Raw genomic sequence first — 22732 nt, 5'->3', positions numbered from 1 at the left:
ATACCAGAAACAAAATACATATTCCTCAAGCACTGCATTAGTGATAATAAAGTATGCAAATAAGTCAGTTACTATCATAGTGCCCTGCATGCATCAGCAGGCTCTAATCACCCTGATGAGCCTCGCCTGGGCCACCAGCCCTTTGCCCAGGGCTGTATTTAAGCTCAGACCCTTAACCCCACTCTTCTTTTGGAGTAGTGCTGTGTATGTGCTGTGCCTTTCTCCTTGTTGTCTCCAGCCTGACTGCCTGCTGTGGTCTTGGCACTTCCTCACCCTCGTGGATTTGCCTGGTGGTCTGCAGGCCCTGCTCTGCTTTCTGTGCCTAGGTGGCTCCAGCTCGGCCCCTTCTGGAGAGGATCCCACTTGCTGTACCCAGCAGGTATCTTTTTTGATGTTTCCTGGTGCTCCTGTAACTCTGCTTGCTAGGACAGAAAGTGTTGGGGCATCGCAGGAGTAGGTATGCAGACCTGTGGAGATTCAAATGCTGGGTAGGGAAGCACCCTGACCTCTGGGAGGTGTCCTTTCCATGTGCAGTGTGAGAAATCCCCGTGTGGGATGTGTGGATCTCCACAAAGCTATAGTGAAAAGCAGGAATGAATGGTAGCAGTCACCTGAGCTGGGAAAGTGGTATTTTAACACTTTCCTGGCACTGAACTGGGTGTGGGGTGATGCTGCTTTGGCTTGGTGCTGCTGGAGGCTGGTGACCTTCTAACAGGTTTACTTTTTAGTGGCAGTCACATTGCATAGACAGCTTCATAAATGCAAAGCAATACCCCTTTCTTTAAGGGGCAGAGAGGTACAGTACCAGAGCGCTCAAACATCTGTCTCATTTTGCATTTTCAATTCTAGCTCAGATAATGGGAGCTTTCACACAGGAGTGAAAAAACAGCAAGAGTCCCCATTATTTACCAATCTATAGAGGTATAAATCACAGAGCTGGTAAAGCCCTATTCCTGTGTGATTTGGATTTTATGGGTTATTAGTGTAACTGGCTTGTGATGCTCTTCTTTTCACATAAAAATGGCAATGCTTCATTTATTGTGGGTGGGATTGATTCCCCTCCCAAGGGGTCCCCATTGAACCTAGCATTATTTGCACCAAGCATGGGAAGAGAGGTGTGATTTCTTTAGTCCTGTAAAACCATTCTTTAAGGCTTGGCTTTGTGTTTTCCACTGCAGAGCTCCCTCGCAGGCTGATAGTTACTGTGGCACTAGCGGCTCCAGTAGGAGCTAAAGGGCTTGTGGAGGTGGGAAAGCTAAATATCACTGCCCATGTGCCTGCTTAGTTGTACTGAGGTTAATGCTACAGGCAGTGCTGCCTAGTCTGTGATTTGTAAGGGAGTTTCAGGGTATGTTGGCAATATAAAGAATAACTCTTCTAAGAATCTAGGATTTCTTTTAGCTCCTTTAAACATCTCTGAGTGAGTTGAAGTCCTGCAGCATGAATTCTTTGCTTTTTTTTTTTGTTTTTTGGCAAGTGGTTGGGAACCTCAGGGTCTGTCTCTGCTGCCAGCAAATGGCTGTGCCGTGGCACTGCAGGGTGCACCTCTCCTCTGCGGCAGGTCCCTGGGGGTCTGCCTGGGTGTGCAGACTGCCTGCCCCAGTACCCATGGGAAGGTGCTGTTAAAGCTCTTCAGGGATCTTTGTTTAGGATTTTTATTTTTGCTCTTTCACCTTGGTAGGTTACAGGACATCTGATGTTCTTGGGTCTAGCGTAGGGATGCACTGTAGTTTCCTCTAACCCAAAGCCTCACATATATGGCGTAAGATCCCTAAGTGATTGCTTACTTAATAAATTTGTGCAGCTGTTCAGCATATGGATTTTCTCGTGTTCTTCTAGAAAGGGGTAAATTGAATAGCTTCCAAAAACCTGTACTGCAAACTCTGTCTTACTTTAAAAATCAGATCTAAAAGGGAGAATCTTGTCAATAATGTTCTCTGCAGTGGAGTCTCATTGAAGATGCTTAAAGGTCTTCCCAGATAACTTTTTCAGTGTGAAACAGTGACAGATAAGGTAAATAAGAGGATAAGTTACAGGAGCAGTGAGAGGGGCAGGAAGGAAGCTGCAGGAGAGGAAAGAGTGATGATTTGTCTTCAGTTGAGTCAGTTCTGATGCAGCTTTGATGCTTTTCACTCCCCCACAAGGGGAATGGCAAGGGCTGCAAATATAAATATTCATTTTCCTTCTCCAATAAAACTGTCACTGGACAAACCAATCTCAGGAAAAAAACTGCTGTTTTCCAGGTGGGGAAGCAGCTCTGTGGTATGAACCTTGTCCTGAGAATCGGGCACTGAAGGTGATTTTTTTTTTGGAGTAGGGTTGGCCATACATTGCACATAGATTACAACACCCTGCTGAGCAGCAGTGAAGATGCACAAGCTGGTGATCTTGCAAAGTGGACAGCAAAACTGAGGGTACTGGGGGCATAAAGTTGGCAAATAATTGCACTTCTGGCATGTTTCATAGCAACACCAAAGATTCTCTGTGGTTTTATAGTCAGTGTGGATTATACACAAGCCTGCTCTGTAGTTGGTGAAGAATTACACCCAAGAACACAGAGTGAGCAGGCATGTCATAGCCAAAAACAGCTAGTGGGTTTCTTTACTTGCTGTGGTCTTCTATATTGGTGGTCAATTTTTTCATTGATCTCTCCTGAAAGCCTGTCCTTGATGAAGGTGTTAAACTAAAACACAGTCCTACAAAGCTGATGAATCCTTCCTACCCAGTTTGGCCAGGGGGTGAGTCTTCCTTCCCATCACTGCATGTCTCAGAACAACCACCAGTTAATCCATGTTTCTTCTGAAACACAAGATGCAGGTTGACATGACCATGCCAGCACCTTCTTCGCCATCATCTTCCACTTGGATTTCCTCCTGCATTTTGCTGTAATCTTAGTCAAGTAGGGATGTCTTTATTCTGCCAGCAAAGTACTGTCAGCTCATTCTGCGCTCAGCGGTGAGTTTAAATGATATTCACTAAACTCTTCAAGTCAAAAGCAGCAGCGAAAAAAGTTCCCACGCTGCACTCACACTTCTGCACATACTGTTTTGATTCTTACTTACTGCACATGGCTCTGCTTTGGCGTGAGGCATCTTGCGTCCTGCTGACTGGCTTGAGACTGCACAGGCTTGGAAAAAGATGTTTTCAATGGCCTCTCCTACACTGCAGTTAAAAGGGCAAGGTAAACACACAATGGAATTTTTCTTTCCATTAATTTTTTTTGGACCTTATGTACATCAGTTGGAGACTGCTTTTGTGTAACCTGAAACCACTCCAGTGCTCAAGAAAAAAAAAAACCCCAGCTTAAAAATACTGCATGTTATTGTGTTGGACCTAGTGTTCTGACTGCTACTGTGAAGGTCAAAAAGCAAAAGCTTAGCCCCCCTGCCAAGTGTCATGCTAACAAAAGCTAACACTGACAGCCCTGCAAATGAAAGCTCAGCTTACGTGGTCCAGGTGACGTCAAGCTGGTCTTTCTCATGTGTGCATGCACAGAATGAGGGCCCTGACTTAGCCTTGAAAAGACCTCCTCTGGGGGTGAGCAGCCCTGCTAGAAAGGTGTCCATTCCCTCTGTTCGGCTCACAGCTCTGGCAGAGGCTGTGGGTCATCCTGCGGTTGGAGTTCTGCAGCATCAGGATACGAAGGGGTGCTTGGAGACCTCCTCTGGCTGGTTTCACAGCTCCCACACAGGCACTGGGTTGGATTCACAAGCAGCTCCTACTGACTTCTAGCTTTTGGTCTGAAAGTTCAAATTTTTATGTCCTCTTGCAAATATTTTGTGTTGAATTGGGTGAAATTCATGACAGGCAAAGGAAAACCACACAGACTTTTTCAGTCTTCTGATTCCAAGTTAAGGATGTGCAAATACTTCATTTCTCTTAATGCAAGGATCCTTCTAATTTCCAGCCTAAACTTACTCTCCCCCCAGGCCATCATTTTTCATTTGTTCTTTTGTCACTGTTACATTTTATATCTGTGGTGAGGACAAATTGTAGATTTAATTAGCATTGCTGTGAAGGTTTGCACTAGGTACAGATGGAAAAACTCACTTGCAATAATCACAATATAGTTACTGCTTTCATATGATTATCTGAAATTACATTGATTTTCCTCTTCCCATACTCTGCGTAAAAGTACCTTATCAACAGTATACACAAATGTTACTCTGTGGGGGGTTGCTGGTGTTGCTCTGATTTAAAACAAACAAAAAAATAATAGCTTGTTTGTAAATATGCCTTATTTATAACACTGTCTTACTCCCTTTGTGACAGTTTGGAACAAAACAGCTGAGGAGGACATGGAGATGTGTAAAACTACAGGAGGGAGGGAGAAGATGGATAGAGATTGATTGCTCACTATTTCCCCTGGTGCAGGAATTAGAGAGCTTTGCATGAAGCCACAGGAAGAGGTGATTCTTCATCTCTCACACCTGAGTTAGCACACCTCCAGGGAACAGGGCTGCAGGCACGGCAGAGCTGTGATGGCAGCTGGGGCTTTGCAGGCCTGGTCTGCAGCAGCCTGGTTGCAGCTGACACAGTAAGTTCCCCCATTCCAGACATGCAATGAGCTTCTTTGCTTTATTACGTGCGTATATCCTTCCTCTGATGCTATTCATGTATGTAACTTGTCTAAATGGAAGTAAAGCCCTGAGGTTAAGAAGTGTTTTAAAGCCAGAAGGCTTACAGGGGTGGATGGGAGAAATTTTAAGAGCATGAAAGCACCTCCATTGATTTCAGTAGCAGTTGGCTTTGTAAAAGTACCCAATTTACAAGTGTAAATAAATTATTTCGAGTGTGAATCATTGCAGTTATATATATCGAAATTCCAACTAAAGAGGGTTCTTTTTGCTCTGACAACTTAAAAGCATTTAGAAAGTACTAAAAAGCTATTGTTTGTGCTATCACAGTAAAATACAGAAAACAAAGTTTACTGAAGCTATTCCAAGGTTAACTCTTGCTAGCAACATGTCATCGTTCCCACATTTTTCCTGAATAAGCTTGATTAGAAAATGCCAGAAAATCTCTTTTCTTCCAAGTACAAGCCTGTTCCCGTGGTCCTGCTGTTAGGCAGGGGCTTGTGCAAGTGCCGTTCCTCCCATCCCACCTTTGATGTCATTGTGTCAATGCTGGCTCACCGTCTGATGTTACATGACTCGGGGCAGAAAGCCTACAAGTATTCAAGGAGAAAAGTGTTGATCCTCCACCAAACATGGAGAGAGGCGGATATGATGCTCCTAGGCATATCTGTTCATTTGATGCTCAGGAAGGAAAAAAAAAAGGAAAAACAAAGGTTTCTATGCTGATGGTTTTCTGCAAATGGACTTTCTCACAGCCCTGCTTCCTTTGCTAAATCTTCTTTGAGGCAGAGAAAGGGGAAGTTAACTCAGTAGTTTACTCTCCGAGTAAAATAAAATCACGTAGTGTTTCTGCATGCAGATTTACACCAGTACAGTCTTGTTGGCTTCTTCTAGAAACTCCCTTTTTCTCTGCAGAGAGCTCAGTAACAGCTCTGGCTTTGCAAATACAGAAATATAGCTTTGGTGCAAATGCTTATGAGCCTCTGCTGCTTCATATACAACTTTGGAGGTCTGGTTAATGCTCCAAAACACAGCATCAAGACCAGTGTAAACTTCATGGTTAATGACTGGTAGTAGAATATATTCTGGTATTTTATTTTATGAAGGATTGCTGGAGTGGGAAGTAGCATGGAGAAATAGAATTAATGTGTGTGCTCCGGTATTAAGGGATGTCTGTGACTGAGGAAGCTCCTGTGAGTGAGGAAATGGTGGTCTTCACTCATCGCTGGCCTTTCTCTGGCCAGGTAAATTCAATTACTTGAAGATAATGAAGTCCAACTCTGGAAGCAATTATGTGGCATCAGTTCTCATTGAACAGATTGAGAATTGTTTCTGAAAAATCCTTTGGGAATCTAGAACTGGCATTTTCAGGGCAATATAGTAGCTGGCCTTTCCAGTTGGTATCGGTGGCACATTGGTGATATAATAAGTGATAAGGTGGGTTCACAGGTGGGGATTTCTCTGGGAGTTTTATGGATTCAGTTAAGGAGGTATTGATCTGCTCAGTAAACGCTGATTTTTTTGAGATTCTTCACATAGCTGCAGTTGGGAGAGCTGATGTCCAAAATATTAGATGTTTCCCTGATATGTGCAATATATTTTAAAGACTATAGAACTATTTATATCTTAGTAGTTTTTTTCCATGGTATAGGCCAGCTTGAACATGAACTAAAGCCACAACACACTGTAAGGCTGTCCCAGGGCTTCCCATTTTAAGACCTTTTAAGCTGCTTTTAACTGAAACTTTCTCTGCTGCGAACCTCTCTGTCTGAATCCTTTATGAAAGGTCTGGGCAAATGTGCCTGGGCAATAAGTCAATGGAGAAAGTATTACTTTGTGAGTGTTAAGGGTGTCTTCTGGCGCTGGTGAAGGAAGAGAGCTATATGCTGGAAAGTGGTCTTGGAGTTTAAGGGTGACCACAGTCACGATAGCTCCACCCGACCCAGAGCTGGGAGGGGGACAGCACTGTCCTGGGAAGAGGGATTCTCCATCACAACCTGTGCCCATGGCCTGGATAAGGAGCCCAACACCTTCATGGAGCAATCCTGGCTCTGCAGAGAGACCCAGCTGCTGGGCAGAGGGCAAGCTGAAGGTTTGGCACGGGGCACCTGTCGAGATGCAGGGGGAAGCTGGCACAGCAAGGAGGGGCCCCAGAGCAGGGCTCCACAGGGGTGGAAGATTTCACTTTGGGAGAAATGGACAGTGGAAGCAAGAAGTTTATTTTTAGTATTTCTGTTGGGCTGGATCCAGAAAGCCAGATGAGGCTCGTTCTGATAGGCAAATGTGTTTTAACTGGCTTCAGCAAACCCATATGTACATCCAAGGAGTTATGTTTCCCCAAAGTAAATTCTCCTGATGTGAGCTTCCAGTCTGAAAAAGTGGTTTAGCTACAGGACCTTCTTGGTAAGCACATCTGCTCTACAAATTTGTGCAGCATCACATCTGCCAGATAGTTTAGCAAAACCTGCAGAGGTCTGGGAAGGGAGGAAAAAAAAAAAGATGGATTAATTTCTGGCTTGCACAGTGCCAACAGAGTGAACTCAGGACAAACTGTGGCTTGAAGCTACCTAGAAAATACCTTGATTTTATCACCATACCTAGCTTTTATCGCCATGCAACTGGGTAGTTCTGCTGAGCAGCACATTGAGGGGAAGAGGAGTGCCAGAGGAGAGACCTGAGCTAGGATCTGAGCCTTAGGGACACCAAGGAAGATCCTGCAGCCCTCTGAGTCCAGGATCACTCTGCTTCGACCTTACGCAGTGGTTCATGTGCTGTTACAAGGCTTTTTTGTAAGAATCTTAGTAAAGGAAAAACCTACCACAACTACTACCAGCACTCAAACTGTGTGCCTGAAGACCAACTTCTCACTGAATCCTGTCTGACTCCAGTCCTAGGGACATCTCAGTAGCTTCTGTTCCAGCTGGTCCTTCACCAGACTGCAGCAAATTCCCTACACCTGGTGCCATATCTTGGCTCTGCAGCTCATTGGTATCTCTGGGCTGATCCCTACATTTCTCCTGCTCTACAACCCAATCTCCAACACGAGTTCTGGAAGCTGACAAGGAGGAGGCAGAGGAAAGGTGCCATCATGGGAGCTTCAGTGGGGGCTTTGGGGCAGAGCTGGAGGGAATGAGAAATAGGTTGTGTTGTCAGTGCAGATTTCAAAGGGCTTCTTGTAGAGCTGTTTCTTCTGCCATCTCTTCCCAGTTATGCACACACCCACATGCAAGTGCTCCTGTGTCACTGTTTACTACTTAGCCTGTGACAGGGAAAGTATTTCTCTCCTCCTAGGCTACAACAGCCGACAGTTAGCCTTCAGTAGCATAATGACCAGCCAGTGTGAAACTGTTAAAATTGCCTCATAAATAACTCTTAATGCACAGAGAACCAGGAGTTGTTGTTGCTCATAGATAAATTACTTGCTGCCATTATGGAGCATTAAACCATGGCTAATATGGAGGTCTCTGTAGGGGTTTCATTAAACACCAGAGGTTTCCTATAGATTTAACCATTGGGGAGCTACACAGCTCTTGCTGCTTGTCAGCTCTACTGTGTTAGAGGTTATGCACTTCTGCACAGGAGGACCAGAGATGCTAATGGACAGGAAAATACCTCCTAATGAAAAAAGAAGAAATAAAAAATCCCAATATTGCTAAGATTCAGTGATAGAATATTGTTTGTAGCAAGCTTTTTGTTCTCTGTGTAGTTTGGAAGGTGTTTCTTTTTGCACTGAGTGTGATCGGAATTGGATTTCTTCCAGTCAAGAAGCAGGAGAAGGGTAACAGTGCAGGCTGGTTTTTAACATGGCGGTTTCCAAATCTCTGCACTTAGCTAGGTTGGAAGAGACATGCTGCGATGTGTTCGTGTGTTGCCAGCTGCAGATCAGAGCTCCTGTCGAAATGTCTACCCATGCCCCCATTGCACCCCCAAGCTGCCTGGTAGAGGCACCCTCTGCCATCTCCTCACCTACATCCCCATGGCCGTGCAACCGCCCTGGCCCAGGGCTTCAGCCACTGGCTTCCTTCCACCCAACTGTTGCCACTGAATGGTGTTAGAAGCCCCCAGGCTCCATGGGATCAAGGGAGATGAGAACTGAACCCCTGTGTGTGGTCTGAATTCTCCGCTGGCTGTGGACTGCATTGCGGTGACGGTGCTGTGCCCAGTGTCACTGTTCCCGGACCGGTGCTGGGCAGGGCAGCTTGCAGCATGCAGGCGGCTCGTGTGCGTTCGTGCTTGCAGAGCACGGATGCCCTCCTACAGCTAAGGCCAGAAGAACAGATGGTGCCCACCAGATGAGATTTGGGAAGGCTTAATGACCACTATGAAAGTATTTATAGCTTCCTCCTGTAAGAAACTTTTGGTAAGCAATTACCACTGGTACTAACTATATTTCTAAAGTGTGCTTTTCCACTTTTATGACCTTTTCTATTGGTGCTGTAATACACATAATTTTAATACTAAAATCTTTAAATCACTATTTATTTTTAATATGTTCAGTATTAGTGTTATATCGAATATATGTCGTCTTTGGCAGTCTAGTGAAATTGTTCTTATTCTCAAAGCTATTGTAGCTGTCATTCACATGTAATTAATGTGACTACACCATTGATGACTCTACTGACATTAATTAGAGGTGTGAATAGGAATTCACACCCAGCAATGTTCCCCATTGGGTCTCCATTTCTCTCATTCCAACCCACTGTTTCAGCTGAGCAGTGGGTGGACAACAGCAAAGTAAGCACATAGGTGTGATCTCATTGTGGCTCCATGAGCACTGCATCCATGGGAAAACTATAGCTTTTCTTCTGTATGGTTAGTACCTGCTGAAAGTTGTACCATTTTATAGGCTGAACAATTCACTGTGCAGTGTTTAGATAACTGAATGTAAAAAGGGGAGAGCTGTCGTGTCACCAGCACAGCCCTGGTGACATCCAGCCATCCCTGTCTTTCTGCGTTTACATAGGAAAATTGATGAATAAGTGAGCCTTGCGCTTGTGCCTTTCTGTGCGAGGAGAAGGTGCAGCTGTGGTTGGGATACTAGTGTTACGTTGGATGAGTGCAACCACTGGCACCATTTTACAGATGTCAGAGCACTAGCTGTTGGGAGGGGATTGGTATTGACTAGCAGATAGTCTGAATCTTATTCTATGATTGCTTAAGCTCTCTATAGACTGACCAAGTGTTCATCTGAGAGTTGTTCAGGGCACCCATGCTCCAGCTTCAGCCACCCACGTGAGCTGGTCCCCACGGCAGGGTGGGAGTGCTCGTGGTGCACACCTGCCTTGGTCTGCTGGCTGGAACCTGCCCCTGCTCCCTTCTGGGCAGCAGAAAGGGCTGTGAATCACACTGGAAAAGGAAAGGATTAGGACAGGACATGGCTGGGCAGTGCTTATGAGTCTCATGGTTTAAGCATAGCTTGAGCCTCCTTCTGGAATAACCAATTTGTTTCATTGATCATCTAGAGAAACCCAGCTTCTGGCATTTGGAGACTAAATTAGGTGATGTGATTACTCCTTTAAACCCAAATCAGATTCTAATCCTTCAGGCACCCTGATCTTTCAAGCTTCTCTTCCATTCCATCCTCAAAGTACAGATTAAAAAGGTGAACTATTATTACTTAAACAGTTTTAAAACTCTGGTTATTCTCCTGACTCCCCATTTCTGCCTCAGCAGGATAGAAATAACGTCCATTGAGTCTAGAGTAAACCCAGCCCCTTCCAATAGAAAAAAGCCATGTGAGATCTGATGGGAGAAGATAGAGGGAAAAATAATTAACTGTGCTACTAAGTAATCAAGAATTGTAATCCTTACCTGCAGCTGGGCTGTGTTTAGCTGATATGAGGAGGACATCGTTCAGTTTAACCAGTCACACAGCATCCCCCAGCGTCCTGCCAAGCCCTGCCTGAGATCTTGTCCTTGGTTCCATTCCCTGGGCTGAAGGGGACAGGATCTGGCCTGGTGTTACCAGTTCTAGGTGATTTTTTCCCCTGTTGTGAAACACTTATGTACAAAGCAGGTAAAGAGAATGTGTAGAAATACTGCAAGTCTTCAGAAATGTTTTATTCTGGTATCTGCATAACACAGTCTGCCCTGGTGAGGTTATTGCAAGGAATAACTTATGAAAGAGCATTCAGTGGCCAGTTATTTTAAAGTGCTCCCAATCTTGTTTAGTTGTGATAAAGAGGATAAATAAAGAAATGCACATATTCACATCCACACAAAAGCCAAAATCACATGTGGCAGAGATAGTCAGAAACAATAAAGTCCAAGATTGAAAAACGAAAGAGAAGGACAAAGCCTTGTGGTTTAATATGAAGGAAAATATATGGCAGAATCTTTCATCTCTGACCATGTTTGCAGCAAAGTAATAAGATACATTGGCTCTGAATGGAAAAGATAAGAGACTAGGATAAACAAGCTTCAGTACAACAATCATGGGAGCTAAATTATTGCCTTGTTTTTATTACTACGGGCACAGAAAAGCAGTGGGAAGATGGAGCTGCAGGGAAAAACTCCAAGAGCCAGCAGGATGGGCTGCTAATACTTGGGTATGTTTTTAGAAGGCTGAATGTTTGAGATTTTCCTCCTGTAAAACCACTGGAATAATGCTGCCTATGGATAGCTTGAATGCCTGGAAACAGTGGCTGTAGGTTACAGATCGTTGTTCTTTAACCTGGCAGGCAGCTGAGCACTGCAGAGCCAGGTGGGGGAGAGAATCAGAAAAAGGTAAAACTTGTGGGTCAAGATAAAGGCAGTTTAAGACAAGAAAGGCAGGGAAAATAATAAAAATGAAAAAAAAAAAAGTGATACACAATGTAATTGCTCCCCATCAGCTGACTGAAGCCCAGCCAGTCCCCCCCCCCCAGTTTTATTATTCCCCACAGCGCCCTGTGGCACGGGATGTCCCTTGGGCCAGCTGTCCTGGCTGTGCCTCTCAGCCCCTTGTGCCCCCCCTGCTCGCTGGCAGGGCAGCACAAGAAGCTGGGAAGCCCTGGGCTCTGTGCAAGCACTGCTCTGCAGCAACTGCAACATCCCTGTGGTATCAGCCTTGTTCTCATCCTAAATCCAACACACGGCACTATACCAGCCACATCAAGTTTATCCCAGCTGAAACCAGGATGTAGATATGAATAAAAATGCTGGGAAAAAGGGCCTTCCTGAAGCGAACTTGTAGACCTGTGCAGAGTCTGGAGGTTTCTTTTTCCCATGTTAATGCTAGGGAAACAGAAATTAAGCTAGAATGATGTTTTCAGATGTGGAAGCATACTGCTGAGTTCCTGACTTTTCTTGCAGTTTCCTAAACAAATAGGCTGATTTTTCAACATGCTGAGCATCTCGTGAAGCCAAGTGGAAATCTGGAAACTGACGGGTCATTAATGTGAGAAGGGGCTGTGATGAAAGGCTCCATATGAAAGTTGCTGTCGTGTGGTTGCTTTGTCTCTGTTGACATCCAGACTGCCCCTGGACCTTACGCAAGTGTAAAGATACAGGTATTGGACAGCACTACTGGGCTTCTCAGGTTTATATATCACAAGTCTGAACTTCTAAATTTTACCTGTTATAATTAGTCCTTCTAGCTAAGGAAGAGCTTCACCTCACTCCTAGGACATGAGTTTGTTTGCCTGTGTTTCTTAGCTGGCTGCTGGGGGAAGAGTCAGGAAGCTGGAGGAGGCAGACGTGTCAGGTGCAGCAGGGAGCTTTAGACTCACAGCCAAACGTTTTGGCTTTGAGCCTCTTTTGGTAACAGGTCAGACCAGACTGGCCAAAACTTCTGTGCTTTGTCTAACCCAGTTTAGGGGATGTCTGGATCCTGAGGCAACGTCCATCCATGCTCTTAATTCATTCCTGACATGGTCCCGTTGTCTCCACACCGGTCCACAACACCTGCCATTGTGCAAAGTCCCTGATGTTGTGCTTCCATCCACACTCAGTGTGCTAAGAGGTACCTGAGGATGCCGTTTTCTGCTTATCATAACACAACTTTATCTCTGGGTCAGGAAACTTTGCAGCCCAAATTGTGATGTAGCTGATACTGCCTCCCTGTTATGTCGTGTCTTCTGTCACAGCGACTGCAGTCTCCCAGGTTCCTTCTTACAGGGGGTCTCTTTATTTATCAGGGGAGAGAGAATATGACGAATTCAGCCGAATTTTGTCACAAGGAGCATGTAGAAGACTTACCTAAAGAGCAAACCTTCCTGCTTTCCCCCTTTCCCACTAGTGCATTTGAAGATCTGGCCTCTCCATCTACCCGAGGTGGGATTGCTCAATAAGTGTCTAAGTGCTTTCAATTTGGGCCATATTAAAATACGTGGATTAAAACAGCATTTCAAACACAGTCTGAGAAAAAATAATAAAAAAAAATTAAAAAAAAAAACTTCCAAAGGGACTACTGAGATGAAAAGAGTTCCTGCAACTGAATGCAGTTATATCAAGTGGTGCACTAGCACTGACCAATCTGGGCAGCAGTCCCTGAGGTTAGGAGCAGCCCCAGCCTCTGAGGCTGGATGGACCCTTCCTACATTTTTTAAAAGCAAAGCCTGCCACACCTCATGACCTGTTATTCATGCCAGGATTATTTGATCCCAGCATCCCAACACATGTGGCTGTGGTATTCCCAGGAGTGACTTTTCCATTAGCTCATGATGCTCCTTTACCTGATAGTTTCTCTTGTTTGAGCTTATGTTCACGATCTGCAGTCACTCTTCTAGGACAGGTTGGCTGGCCTCTAAAGGACAATATAGGTAAGTGTGTAATGTTATATTTGGGTTTTAAAATTATAGCACGCTTCAAAAACAAAGGGTTTTTTTAGGCAGATTTCCTTGTTTACTGAGAGTATCATGATTTCAGGCATCTCAATTCCAAAACACTAGAGCTGAACATATTTTTTTCATGTGAAGTGATTGTTTCTATGACATCAAAATATTTAATTCCAGTTTCATTTTTTAAAACCTTTTATTTCTTTTGAAATGCCCATTCAAGAAAAAAGCTAAGCATTTCATTGTACACCACCTCAATCTTATCAGATTGCTTCTTTTGTAAAACAAAGTTTTGTGCGGTTGACAAGCACGTTTAAATTTAAATAGCTTCTTTCAGTTTGAGATTTCTTTAATGAAAAAAAAATCCTGTGGGTTCTATTTAAAACCTGCTGTTATGTGCATTTAAAAAAAAAATCCAACCAAAAAGTGTCATGAACCAGAATGTGTTTTATTCACCCCGACATAAATTGCAGGTATAACAATGCCCGTGAGAAACAGTGAACTGGAGAGAATTTTTCAAGCACTTCACTGTGCCAAGAAAACTGTATACTCATCAGTTACTACTGCCACAGCTCAAGATTTCTGAAGTAGAGATATTAAACAGGTTGCAATAAAGTCCAGAGCCAGAAATCACCTCGTGTAATTCTGAATAGGAGGTGAAGACCAGGCTCTCTGAGAGGTTAACAGAGATTCCTAGCCTGTGTGCAATGGCATTCTCAAAGAGGACTTTAAGGTCCTTTACAGTAGCATTGGTTGCTTTCATATAGAGAGATATGGGGTGGCAGAGGGGGGGATAAGAAAAGAAGTGGGTATAACCAATGCTGGAAATCGGTCTGGCCTTCAGAAGTCAGAAATTGAGGGCATAATTTCAGGGAACTCCAAATTGTGGGTGATAACACAGATCTGGGGGTTCAATCCATAATTATCAAGCCTGCGAAGGTTTGCCTGGGAGCAAACTTCAGCTTGGAGCATCACTCTGATATGCTCCCCCACAGTCAGGAAGGTTATTCCTCAGATGCTTCTTCCCTCAAAGACTGGCACTAAGCATCTTGACATTAAAGAGTGTATTCTAAATATATGGAAATATATATATATTGCATATCCTGGAATGTGTATTTCTGAATGGCATAAAATCCTGATGGTTTTCCAACATTTTAAATATAGCCTCATTAGACTGTTTTGCAGGTGAATGTTGTGAAGTTTGGGACATACCTTGTTTACAAAGAGGAATGTTGGATAAGGTATCCCTAATCGCTTGGAGATTTCATAGTGATTCCCATCTAGACTATAAGTACTACATACCTTTGCTCTCATGCCTGCACCTAATTATTTTGACTTCAAATGAGACTTTCTATAATTACAAAGAACTCTGCGAATGGGGACGTGGAGTAGGGACCACAAGATGCATCACTGGAAAAAAGTCCTGGCCAAGTCTGCAGTAAATCTTAATGCTGGCTCTGGGTGTGACAAGCTGGATTTTTGCTTGTTGACACTGTTGATTCAGGCTCATTCATTTTCATCTCTAAACAGATTTCTAAGTTTTACCTGGACTGAAACTACTTCCAGAGAAGGGGTGAACATCAATGGTAAATGGAAATTATTTTTAGTCAAATTCTGGAGTCTTGATATACCTCAGTTTTCACTTTCTCAGCACATTTGTTCAATTTTATTAGGTCATTTAGCAAATAATTTTAATTTTCTGCTTAGATCTGAATTTCTGAAAGTAATGTACTGATGTACAGTTAATGAGTCTGCTAATAAGCTCCACGAAAATGTGATTTGCAAATCATTCCAGGACATAACTGTCACTCAGACCCTATGCCAATTAGCATAACCATTAGCAACTATCCCTAAGAGGTCCTTGAAATTTAAATGAGATTTCCTAAGATCCCTTTTACTAGGGACGTTGAAGATTCTGCCTCATGGGGAAAATGAAGCCTGGTAAAAAGCAATAATTCATTAAAGGCAGAGTACGTCTTTATACGTAAATGCCCACCTGGGTTTCTGAGAAGCATCAAACACTCGGTGTTTGTTTGCCCTTACAATGGTGTCAAGATGTGCCATGGCTGACTGCCTCCCTGGGCTGCAAGGAGTTGCTGCTGAGGCAGGAATACAGCAATAGAACATATGGCTTTTGGTACAGGTATGAGAAAATGTTAGAAATCCAGTGGCATTTAGGGAGCAATATTTTACTCATAATGGTCTTACTGAATCTTGGTGGATTCAGTGAGCTGGTGGTCTTAGTGTCTTGGTGGATTTAGCTTTCTTGCAAAACAGCTGTATAAAGGTTGTGTCAAGCTGTGGCCAATGTCACAATGCTCTCAGGTGCTGCAGGGACCAGAGCTCCTCTGGGCACAGAATTTCACCTGGCTGCTGTTCCTCCCAGATGCACATCCCAAAGGCTGTGCTCTGACAGCTCCATTCCAGAGAAAGCACTTTTGTCAAAACATGGCTTGTCTGATCTTTCCTTCTCCTGTCTCCTAGTTCGTTGGGTTCCCAGAACCAATTCTGTCACAAGCTTTAGGAAGAAACAGAGCTTTGAGGCTTTAAGATAACAACCTGATGGAGGTCTTGCACAGCATTGCAGAGATATCTTGCTGCTGGGAACGCTTTAGCCAGATCTGTCAGGCAAACACAGCACTGCAGATGGGATGCAAAAGCTTTTGACTCAGGAGGAGACTGCTTTGGTTTAGGGGTATAAAACAAACAACAACAAAAAAAAAGCATAAAACAACTTTTGCAACGATTAGGCAACTTAAAAAACCTATCAGAGGTATTAGTGTAGTCACTCCTCTTTTAATCTTGCTTCATCTCATTTACAAAATGAGAAATCCTCATGCCTGCACCTGATTTCTGTCAGCTTGAGCCAGATGGTCCCCCAAGGCTCCCCATGGCCAGAGCTGGCTCACAGAGTGATGTCCCCGAGCCATATCCTTTCCTCTCAGCAGCCCCTCAGGATGCAGGGAATCACCTTTTGTGCCACATGTGCACCCCAAAGCTGCACACCTCTGCTGATGTCGGTGTATGTGTGTGATGGAGCATGTCACACATATATGTGGTACGTATATACATATATACAGCTCTAACAGGTGATGTAGCATTAGAATAGGTTGCCCAGAGAGATTCTGGAATCTTCTTCCTTGGAGATCTTTGAAAACTGCCTAGATGTGGTTCTGGGCACCCTGCTGCTGTAGGTGGCCCTGCCTGAGCAAGGGACTGGGCCAGATGGGTCCCTTCCCACCTCAACCAGTCTCTGTGAGGCCTGCTGCATTCATATAACCCATGAGGGCATGGCCTTCATGAATTTGTCAGACATGAAGCTGAAAGCTCTGCCTGCCTGATTTTAGCAGCGGCTGTAGTGTGGTATGGAAGGATGGAGCTGGGCCCTGAGGGTGAGGGTGCAGAGGCCTCCTGAACTCCTGGCTGCCAGCCTGACCCCAGCTCACTTTTAGCTGAGCAAGCGGACATGAAGCAGAGGAGTAAGGGAAATAAAGATCTAGCAGCTGATATGGTCATCTGGGAGAGATTCAGCCAGCTAAGCAAATGAACAAAGCAGGTAACAGGCTCAGGTAAAAGAGGGGATAAAGTTCATCAGGACCAAGGCACTGCCTGTAGCATCAAGCCAGGACCTGACTGATTAGAGAAGGCCTCAGAGAGCTTTCCAAGCTCTGTTTTCACCTTTGCTTCTGGAGCCTGAGCATCTGTGGGGGGGATATTTGCACAGCCATGTCCCCCTAGCCCATGTTATGTCTTGCCAAGGCTCTGCTGGGCAGGGGCAACCCTTCCTGAGCTGTCAGACAGCAGCTGTAGCTCACCAGACACCACAGCTCAGGCTTGTCAAGGCCCAAATATCAGGGCTCCTGATTTAATAAGGGCATGCTATGGCAATTCCTTTTTTTCTGTAGCAGGCCTAGGAGGATGGTTCTTACACCATTCCCAGTTCAGGCCTTACACTGTGGTTGTCATTATCTTGGACATGTTGGCTATTGATGGATGATCATTTGCCATCTTTTTTTCTCTTGAAAGGAAAAGCCAAAGGCATATAAATCATATTTTCATGCAAGAGACCAGGTACAGATTTTTTGGTATTTGCCCATAATTGCCTTCTCAGTTTTTGTTAGACAAGAAAGGATATTAACAGGATTGCGCAATGGCCAATTAGTTTTAAAGGTCTTTAGTTCCATTACTTATCTGGAATAATTTGTAATCTTCCTTTGACAAAGGCAGCCGAGGAACCCTTTTTGATAATAACACTAAATCAGGCTGCTAGAGCACATACCGATTAACATATACAAGGGATGTTACACCAAACAGAAATTCAATTTAATAGATCTCACAGCTCCAGCCATATCCCAATTATATTTCTATCCTTCTGCAGACTTCTGTTTTACCCTCTTATCCCCATCTTCAGAGGTCTCAGCATGAATTTATCATGTTTCCTCTTACTCTTGTTCATATGCAGCCTGCTTGCAACCTACCACTTTTTTCATAATGTTCTCTGATCTTTCTGTACTGATCCCTTATGATAATGCTAGCTGCAGAGATGAAGGTCATCATGTCACCGGGAAGGTGGGAGATGGCAAGTGCACACTCGGGCCGTTTCCTACCTCCTAGAGATGTGGTAAGCATGCTGACTTGCTGTTGGTAGGTCATTTGACAGTTGGAAGCTGTACTGGTAGAAGACTACCAGTTCAGAAGAGGACTTCTACCACCAACTGGGGCTCAGCATCCTGGGGAGAGGTGGCAGCCCTGGGCCATGGCCCTGGGAGGACTGGTGGGCTATTCTGCAGCTTGCGCAGAACAGAAGAAATTCAAGAGCAGATGCCTTCACACTCAGACATGGCACCAGCTATTTGCTCAAGCCCTTTCCAGCACTGCAAGCTATCTTGGGCATTTTCCAGCTGCCAGGCTTCATCTCTGTTTTACACCATTAGAAAGAAAGAAGAATACTTGCAAATTGATGTTTTGGAAGAAGTATAATATCACTGCCCATGCTCTAATACAAATAGGATTTTTACTTTTTATTTTTTTTTCCTTTGACTACTGGAAAGGGTTTGAGAGAAAAAAGCATTGAGAGGAACAAAGAAAATGAGTACAGGTTGAAGACTCCCTAAATAGAACCAATAGTATCCCCTAATAGGAAGTAAAATCCTCATTAACGAGCTGTTATTGTGCTAAACAGTAGAGGTTGAAATCAGTTCAGAGGAGCTGAGCCACTGAAGTGCTTCTGCAGACAAAGCACGTTCTTGTGATGGGACCTGCCCGTCTCTGCCAGCTCCGAGTGCTCCTGAGCTTCCTCTAGGCATAGCAGCATAAATTGGTTTTGTCAACTGAGAGTGCTGTTTTCAGTGGAGGTTTTCTCCTCTTTATGGTGTGTAGATTGCATCAGTTTTTTATATAGCGTGGGAGACAACTAAATGCTGTCCAAGCCCCATTTGGCCATAGCTGCATCATGAAAAAGAAGACAAGGCAACTTAGCAGCCAAAAGTGTCAGAGGCGTTTAAGTCTGTGTCTTCGTCTCTCTCTCACTCCTATAAACCTATGCTGGGGAGAGCAACGATGTGACAATACCTCTATGTTTCATTTTATTTCCTTCTGTTTTTTATGTATTTGTTCATAAGCTGGGAAAATTTCTTAACAGCACTTCTGAACGTCAGCCATCTGAATGCAATGCCACGGGGACCGAAGTCGGCTGTCACCTCTCCCTTGCTGATAGTGAGCAGCTACCTGCACACCCAGCGTTCAGCTGGGGTTGGGTTCTGGTGCCTGCTTCATGCTGACTGCTGGCTCTTCCTGTAGGTACACAGACAACGAAACCTGACAATTTATAAATAAATAAATAATCAAACATGCAGGAAAATGTTGAGTCAGCACATCTCTATTACTTGGTGGGTTTGGAGGTTTGTTGTTTATTGTACAGATGTACGATTTCAGAGCAATTTAAACATAGCTGTGTGCCAGTGAGCTGGCAGAGGAAATGAGGATTTAGTTCTGACTTTGAGTGCAAAATGTTTTTTTGTTGTTGTTGCTTACCTGAGGGGTGACAGGAGCATTTCTTCCCTTTGCCAACCTTCCTTGGGCTTCTATAACTGAGCAGTGGCTTCTCTATGCCAGAGACCACTTCTGCTAGTAAGCCTGCCCTGCACAGTGCTTTAGTGATGTGGGCCAGGTGCCTCTTTTGGGACCCACCTCTCTCTGAGCATCCCAAGATGTGTCCGGGCACTTGGGGCCAGGTGGCCACACAGCCAGAGCGAGCTGCTGGTGGGGAGGTGCCATTGGAAATGGGCTTCAAGGCTCCTCCATGCATGGCTTCAAGTGTTGTCCCATGCGTGAGGTGCCAGCTTTGCAGAAAGTACAAATGCCACCTCTGTGTCTCGAGAGGGAAAGCCAGCTGCAGTCTGAATGGTTTCATCTGTCCCCCTGGCTGTGGCCCAGGGGCCACTGCCGGGCTGTGCTGGCCCGGGCTGCACAAGAGGCACTGGTTCTCTGCCCACACAGCCCTAATGGGGCAGTCTGTGGCCAACCCAGTTGCCTGACAACACAAAGTTTATGGGTTCATGCCTGTCTGCCATGTCTCCCTAATGATTTTTAATTCATCAGCTGATTTCAAGCACATCCGACATCAGGTAGGAGATCTCAAAGATAACTACTCTTCTGCAGGTTTCTTGAAAATAGACTGTTAGGTTAAAAAATTTTTAAAAATGGAAAAGAAAAAGAATGACTATGGAAGTGCTGACAGAAGGAAAGGCTTCTTGTTCATGAGCTTAACCCACATAAGGCACCTAAGATCACTGGGTTGCATATCATGACTGCAGAAAAAGCTTTGGCCAATAGTCACGCTTCACAGCCATTGGCAACTCCAAACTCCAAAAGCCCCACAACTGTAGGAACCAGGCTTTATCAGTGCCACACCTCATAAAGTTGCTTATCATGCCCTGTGCCTTGCAGGATTTACTGTCACCTGGTCCATGTATGATGCACAGCGTTGACTTGGGAGTCATGAATCCACAACTTCCCTTTTTACTTCTTCCATGGTGACAAGGTGGACTGATTTCCATCCAAGTGATTTAAATGAGCCACCAGGGAACCTCGATTTAAATCATCGATGTTTGCTTTTTACATTGGCAGGAAAGGCAGCTTTAATGATGTATGGTCCTACTGCTGTGGCTGAAATCTAAATTCCTGGAATATTCCAGCTAGATAATCTCTAAAGTTCATGTATTTGCCTCTGGCTAGCGAGCTGCACACGCGAGGGAGTGAGTTGTTGGCAGGCTGGGCTTGGAGCTGCAGCACTTGTATTGGCAGCCTGAAATAGGCAGCTCAGCACGGGGCTGCCAGGCAGGGAGGTGTGCAGGACCTCTTGGTGTCTGTGGAGCAGAGGACAAAAAGGGAGAGGGCTCCCAGCAGAGGGAAAGCGCAGGCAGGGCTGCGGGAGGAGGAGGAGGAGGGTGTGTGCCCAAGCCATGCCCACGGTGTGGAGCAGGGACCTGCAGGGCCAGAGAGCAGTCCGGATGCTCACGTAGGAGCAGCACGAGTCGCGTGCAGCCTATGAATTTTGGATTTCCAACCTGGATATGAAGGTATTCAGAGCAAAATTTCAAGTCTGGATGGATGGGCAATTTATAGCGTAAATGTGTTATGAAATGAAAAATGGTGTCTTTTTCATGGAAAACCTTGACATTTCTTGATACATAATTAGTAGACAGATGGTTGATACTCAAGCTTTCTCTTTTTTGCTAGGTAGAAGACTGCTGTGTACCTAGACAAACTTATCTGAACAAGTATGTCGTTTAACCCTATATTAACCAATTCTTCATCTTTGCATTTTGCAGTGGTAACTGACATACTTTACAAGTGAAGAATCAGCTTCTACCATCTAATTGTTCCAGATTGTACTTGGATAGGTAGTGGGAGTCATGGATGTGAAAAGACAGTATTTTATCTCTGTGTTTTATTCATTAAATATCAGTTCATCAAAGCCCTGTGTGTAAAAGACAATGAAAGAGGGCAGTATTTCTGGTCATCTTGGGATGTGACTGTAGGAAAGATAGACCTTTTTCTCTCACCCTTATTTTATACTTTTGCATTGAACAGATTCCTAACCACTGGTTGAACGAGCTGAAATCAAGAAAAATAGTTCTTTATTACCTGAAAAAGTGACGGTGAGTTTATGCACTTTTTGAACATCAGTTCTGGGGGAGCCAGGTTAGTCGGTCCGACCTCCTCTTATCAGCAGTGACAAGCATGGGGCATCCAGATGGAGCACTTTTAGCTTCAAGTCTGTAATAAATCATAGGAAGCTTACACAGTCAATGTTCTGTCTTTGAATACACATGGACTTTTTTTTTCTTTTTAAAACAAAAAGTATTTATGGTTTGAAAATCCGATAGTGCTTTTGAAAAGTTGTCTTTTAATTTCACCTTTATACCCGCTGGTGAGCGTTTGCAGCCGATTTATCTTCTTTCATATTTCAATTTCTCCATCCACAAAGGCGCGGATGGATGTGCTTACCATATGTGTACAACCCAGTGGGATTCCCTAGCTCTAAACCTTCAATTAATCCTAACTACTATTAGTTCTTTATTGCAGAAGACACTTTTCACACTGTCCATTATCGAAGCAGCACGCTGCACAGCTCATTGTCTCCTTTCCGTTGCGTGCAGCATCCCCTGCCATTCCAGCTCATGCCGAGATGATTAGCACCACCTGACACAACAGCTTCCTGAGGAATTTTGTGAATGCAGTGAGCTTCAGAGAGCCTGGCAGCGAGGAGAAACACAAACACCCCTCACCCACACCTCGGAGGGTGCTCGATTCCGTGCATTTTGAAGCCAAGCACTCGACGAAGTGGAGTACCCTGGTCTTCTCCATCTCCTGGCCCCATCCCTGTAGCCATGGCAATAGTGTGTCTTGCAAAGCATGGGGCTGGCACTGAGCATGGCGCATGCCTCTTATCACCAACAACAGGTAATCGGAGGAGTGGGAGCCTTTTCTCTCCGCCGTTGCAGCAGTGCGGAGCGTGGTGGAACTGGCAGCGCTGGTCCCCCTGCGCCATTCCCCTCTCCTCCTCGGCTGCCTCCCCTCCTTGAGCTGTCCTTCACACAGGCACCAGCCAACAGGAGGGGAAAAAAGACTAATATTAATAATTGCATTATGAGTTCCAAAGACAGGAAGCTTGACTGGCCTTTTTATCGCTGATATGGTAATGTGGTGAGCAGAGAAGATACCATCAGAAGTTGCTTTCATCTCTGGAGATATTTAATAAACTAGATATCTATTTTGGTCTCAGCAAGGATTCTCATTGAAGGCTTTTCTGAAAGTCCTAATCACTCTGGTTCATATGTGTAGTTTGAAACTTGTTAAAACCACGGTCCCCCTCCCCAGCAGGGTTCAGCAGCA

The 22732-nt window shown here is 44.6% G+C and overlaps 1 long non-coding RNA gene across 1 annotated transcript; it reads left to right on the top strand.

Moving 5' to 3' along the window:
• Positions 1-97: 97 nt before the first annotated feature.
• On the top strand, positions 98-22136 carry LOC106043495 (uncharacterized). Its single transcript, XR_001211708.3, has 3 exons — positions 98-379; positions 21428-21495; positions 21997-22136. It is a non-coding gene; the product is annotated as an uncharacterized lncRNA (long non-coding RNA).
• Positions 22137-22732: the final 596 nt, after the last annotated feature.

The sequence above is a fragment of the Anser cygnoides genome, chromosome 16 (assembly GCF_040182565.1).
Source record: "Anser cygnoides isolate HZ-2024a breed goose chromosome 16, Taihu_goose_T2T_genome, whole genome shotgun sequence".
Classification (NCBI taxonomy): Eukaryota; Metazoa; Chordata; class Aves; order Anseriformes; family Anatidae; genus Anser; species Anser cygnoides.
The sequence above is the reverse complement of the archived record's forward strand: the minus strand, read 5'-3'. Positions and strand labels throughout refer to the sequence as shown.